This window comes from Cervus canadensis, chromosome 16 (assembly GCF_019320065.1).
Source record: "Cervus canadensis isolate Bull #8, Minnesota chromosome 16, ASM1932006v1, whole genome shotgun sequence".
Taxonomy (NCBI): Eukaryota; Metazoa; Chordata; class Mammalia; order Artiodactyla; family Cervidae; genus Cervus; species Cervus canadensis.
Genome location: NC_057401.1, coordinates 29,537,813 through 29,543,731, shown reverse-complemented (window position 1 = coordinate 29,543,731; position 5,919 = coordinate 29,537,813).

The window sequence follows — 5,919 nt, the reverse complement described above, 5'->3', positions numbered from 1 at the left end:
TGATATTGATACATCTGCCTCCAGTTAATAACGTTCGGATAATAAAAGACATATTAATATGTCTCTGGTCAATAATGTGTTAACTAAGCACTTATGCATTGTTGCCGTAACTTCTGCAGTTTTAGGTGTGACATCAAAACTAGCAGAAATTTCTTTCTCCTCCTCCAAAATTTCGTGGATGCAAGATTCATTCTTATCATAGATCTTAACAACGTCTGCTTACAATTTTTTTTTTTGTTGTTGCTTTCCTTAAGTTAACTTTCACGTTTGCATTTAAAGGAAGCCCATTATGGCTTCTTTTTGGGATATCCAAATTACCAGCACAACTACTTTTGTGCTTTGGGGCCATTATTAAGTAAAATAGGGATTACTTGAACTCAAGCACTGAGGTACTGTGCTAGTTGATCCGATAATCAAGGCTCGCAAAATGCCTTTGATCGGGACGATTCAAGTCTCGTGAGACAAAGCAAGACAGCGCGAGATTTCTTCGCCCAATTTAAAACAAGCTTGCTTGCTTGTTAAATCGCTTCAGTCTTGTCTGACTGCTTTGTGACTCTGTGGACGGTAGCCCGTCAGAGTCCTCTCTCTGGAATTTTCCGGGCAAGAATACTGGGGTGGGTAGCCATGCCCTCTCCAGGGGATCTTCCCTTCAGGGATCGAACATGCAGTCTCTTATGTCTCCTGCATTGGCAAGCAGGTTCTTTACCACTAGCGCCACCTGGGAAGCCCCAATTTAGAACATATGAATTGTTTGCTTTTGGAATTTTCCAGTTAGCAACTTATTGACCAGAGACATACTAACAGGTCTTTTGTTACCTGAAAGTTCTTGACCGTAAATGTTTCAGTATTCACTCATGTAACAAATCGCTGACCACAGGCGTCCGTTTCTGCAAAAATGCCCCAATCAATAATGCCAAGATTTTTGGAAGGAGATTGACTATGGATTACCCAAACCGCAGATGAAGGAGACTACTATATTTATTCTCAAAGCCTGCAGCAGCCAGGAAAGCAGTCTGACTGCATTAAGGCTGCCTTGCTGTGAAGAAGCTCAACTTAATCCATGTGAAAAACCATCAGGCAAGACCCCGAGACTCCATGAAGAGACCAAGATGCCAGCCCTCAGGTCTGTTATCTGCGCTTGGGTTACCATCTTGTTGAAACCACCAAGAGACCCTGAGCCAGAAATGCCCGGCCAAGCCCTTTCGGAATTCTCGCCTAGAAGGAACGGTGAGACGTAATAAAATATTGTTTTAAAGTCATTAAATTTTGAAGTTTTGTAACTTGTTATGCATCAGTACTACTAGCATATAAAGACAGTTTGAGAAAAAATATGAAAATCAAGAGATTAAAAACCATTTAGAAAAAAACATTTAGGGCAGTGATTTAGAACATTGGGGGAGCGCTGACATAAACTCCCTTGAGATTCTGATGAGAGAGGGGCTTTTATTTTATATGTAACTGTTTTGTGCTTGTGTTTGTAGGTCTTTTCCTTCTCTTCTGTTTCCTGCCTAAAAAGGTACCTGTAACATTTGTTGTAAAGCTGGTTTAGCTTAGCTTAGCTGCTCAGCATTTCCAACTCTTTGTGACCCCATGGAATGTAGCCTGCTCGTTTGTCCATGGGATTTCCCAGATAACAATACGGGAGTGGGTTGCCATTTCCTTCACTAGGGGATCTTTCTGACTCAGATTGAACTCATGTCTCCTCTCTGTCCTGCATTGCAGGGGAATTCTTTGCCTGCTGAGCCATATTCTCTTAATTTTTGCTAGTTTATTTTAGAAATATTTTGTGTAAATTTTCAGGTTGTTCAAGGCTACATGAGGCACAGCCTTGCTTGAGACCTCAGTTTTAAAAGCAGTTGAAAAATTGCTTCATTGCAATTGAGTACAAAATTTAACTGTCAGTTGACTAAAAGGGAACGAAGATAAGTTATACAAGATTGTCATTGTCTAGTAATAAAATGAAATGAGAGCCCAGATATTTGGCTGAGAAGAACTGTTTTTTCATGGCACAAAATTTTGGGAGAAATTAATAGATTGAAAACTTCTTTGATCTGATTAACCAATGGACTAGGTCACATATAGGTTGTCTGGCTTAAATACTGGCTAAGTAGATATGGCCTTGGGGAAATAAACAGTTTTCAGCTGATGGAAATTCTGTAAAGTTAAAAAAAGTGTTTATCATCTGATCAACTAAAGAGAAGGGAAACCCTTAAATTTTATATTCTTTTATTGGTGAATATTTGCTTTAGGTTTCTGAGAACCAAGTGTGTTAGCTTAACCAAATATTTAAGAGGTAAGCAGTTACTGGGACTGGTTTTGTACAGGTCAAGGATGTCAGCTGGGACTTTCCTGGTGGCTTAGAGGTAAAGAATCTGCCTTCAATGCAGGAGATGCAGGTCCGATCCCTGGGTGGGGAAGATCCCCTGGAGGGGATATGGCAACCCACTGTAGTATTCTTATCTGGAGAATCCATGGACAGAGGAGCCTGGAGAGCTATGGTCCATTGGGTCGCAAAGAGTCGAACACAACTGAGCGACTGAGCACGCAAGGATGTCAGTGCTAACACCTCCCTGTGATTCTCTGGCTTTATTTCATAGTTGCAAACTGACTCCTAAGTCATGAAATCCATATTCCAGGAGGGAATAAGAAGGAAATGTGGAAAAGGGGTGTTATCTATATCAGGGAAGTATAGTTTTCCAAGAAACCCTCAACTTGGGTTTCCCAGAAACCTTGACCAACTTTCATTGGTCAGAACTGTCACAAGTTACTTCTACCTGCAAGGGATGATGTGCAATAATATATTTTTAAATTAAATTAAATTTAAATTTTTAAATTTAATTTTTAAATTTTTAAAATTTAATTTTAATTAAATTTTAATTAATTAAATTTATTTTGGGCTGTGCTGAGTGTTCGTTGCTGCAAGAGCTTTTCTCTAGTTGCAGAGAATGGGGGCTCCAGTTGCCATGCGGGAGCTGTCACTGGGGTGGCTTCCCTTGTTGCAGAGCACAGGCTCTAGGGTACCAGGGGTTCAGTAGTTGCAGCATGTGGACTCAATAGTGGTGGCTCCCAGGCTCTGGAGCACAGGCTCAGCAGTCATGGTGCATAGGCTTAGCTGTTCTGCAGTATGTGGCATCTTCCTGGATCAGGGATTGAACTTGTGTCTCCTGCATTGGCAAGCAGATTCTTTACCACTGAATCACCAGGAAAGCTCCTGCACAATGTTTTTTTAAAAAACTTGGTAACCTTGCTATCTTGCCCTCCATTTGTCCCCCGCCCCCAAATAGGGTTATCTTGGAAAGGAGGAAGGAAAGTGTGGATTTTAGTTAGGGAACTAGCTATAAATGCCGAATATTTGATTAGTAAAATTTTAAAATAATGTTTTAACTAGGGGATACAAAAGTGCAGTTATGGGTTTGTTCAGTCTTTGTAGGCAGAAAAAACTTAAAACATTGTTTTATGTGAAGAATTACTTAGAGATTTAAGCCTAAAACAAAGAAAAATGTATATCTCTATCTTTGTTTATCAGTATATTATCTTTAGTTATGAACAGCTTTAATTAGTGGTTGTATATTGGTGATTCACAAAAATTATTCATACAAATATCCTAGCAGTGAAAACAGTTCATGATTAAAGATGACTGTCAAATGAGTCCTGCCCAAAGGATTAATCTCAAAAATATACGAGCAACTCCTGAAGCTCAATTCCAGAAAAATAAATGACCCAATCAAAAAATGGGCCAAAGAACTAAACAGACATTTCTCCAAAGAAGACATACAGATGGCTAACAAACACATGAAAAGATGCTCAACATCACTCATTATCAGAGAAATGCAAATCAAAACCACAATGAGGTACCATTACACGCCAGTCAGGATGGCTGCTATCCAAAAGTCTACAAGCAATAAATGCTGGAGAGGCTGTGGAGGAAAGGGAACCCTCTTACACTGTTGGTGGGAATGCAAACTAGTACAGCCACTATGGAGAACAGTGTGGAGATTCCTTAAAAAACTGGAAATAGAACTGCCATATGACCCAGCAATCCCACTCCTGGGCATACACACCGAGGAAACCAGATCTGAAAGAGACATGTGTACCCCAATGTTCATCACAGCACTGTCTATAATAGCCAGGACATGGAAGCAACCTAGATGCCCATCAGCAGATGAATGGATAAGGAAGCTGTGGTACATATACACCATGGAATATTACTCAGCCATTAAAAAGAATTCATTTGAATCAGTTCTAATGAGATGGATGAAACTGGAACCCATTATACAGAGTGAAGTAAGCCAGAAATATAAACACCAATACAGTATACTAACGCACATATATGGAATTTAAAAAGATGGTAATGATAACCCTATATGCAAAACAGAAAAAGAGACACAGATGTACAGAACAGACTTTGGGACTCTGTGGTAGAAGGCGAGGGTGGGATGATCTGAGAGAATAGCATTGAAACATGTATATTATCAAGGGTGAAACAGATCGCCAGTCCAGGTTGGATGCATGACACAAGTGCTCAGGGCTGGTGCACTGGGAAGACCCAGAGGGATCGGGTGGAGAGGGAGGCGGGAGGGGGGATTGGGATGGGGAACACATGTAAATCCATGGCTGATTCATGTCAATGTATGGCAAAAACCACTACAATATTGTAAAGTAATTAGCCTCCAACTAATAAAAATAAATGGAAAAAAAATATTCAGGATGGATGATAGAATAGGAAAAAAAAAAAATGAGTCCTGCCATGTTGCCCATCAATGAATCTGGCTATTAGTGTACAATTTTGGTGGCAGCTGAAAATGTAAAGTAGACTCATTGCAAAAGGTCATTTTCAATTAGCTCTTAACATCTGGTAAACCATATGTTGTGCATTTTCAGAGCTTTGAATTCAAATTGGTTACTTTGTAGTCAATTGTTAAGTTTTTCTATTAGTTTCAAGACCTCTGGGAAGAAAAATTAATACACCTGAGAATGAAAAGAGTGAGTGTTTTGAGTTGATATGCTGTTGTACTTTCCAATGGCTGCTGCTAAATTTTTCTTTGTGAAAGAAGAAAAAATCAGGACTTGAACTGACCACAAATTAAACAATCAAGTTGAAAATTCTCTTTCTATGAAAATAAAGAATATGGATTATTCTTATTTCCTGGCAGAAAAGCCCTAGTGTCACTAATTTAAGAGAATAATTAACCTTCCTCAAGTTTTAAGAGGATGAAAATTTGAATAATATGTTACCATTTAAGTGTGTTGGGGTATATGGAGTCAAAAATTATCAAGGGAACAGATATAACCTAGCAAAGAATCTGAAAAGTGGAATTTTGAATTTCTTTTTGAAATTAAGCTTCACATCATTAAAAGTATTAATAAAGGAATTCTGGAAAGAAATTAGTAAAATATTGTTCAAAACCACATTTTAGAATTGAAGGTGGAAAGCATACTGTAAGGGTTTAATTAAGGCACATTTAATTTACTGTCTAAAGAAACCAAATTAGATTTGCAGCTTCAAAACTAAATGTTTGTCTCTGGAGTGCTTTGCAAATTTGATTATACCAGTGAATCCATAATTTTCAAATCTTTCGGCACTCTTTTGTATGCACACAAACAAGCATAGAACCAGTGCAACATTATATTCCCCATAAGTTTTGAAGGTTACTTTTTCATTTAATTTGGAATATATGAAGAGTTTGGAAAAATATAGAATAATAGGTGGGGGAAAGAAAAATCACCCAGAGTTAAGTGTCAATATTTTAAAAAGTTTTTGAGAAGGCATTTTAGGCATCTCTTTTTGAAAGATTTCCTTGATATACCAGATTATTAATGTAAAATATTATAAATAACATGAATTCTATTTATGAGGAAAATGTTATTAGATTCAGAGGAAACATTTTTATGACAGGAAGGAACTATGAAAATTTAGTT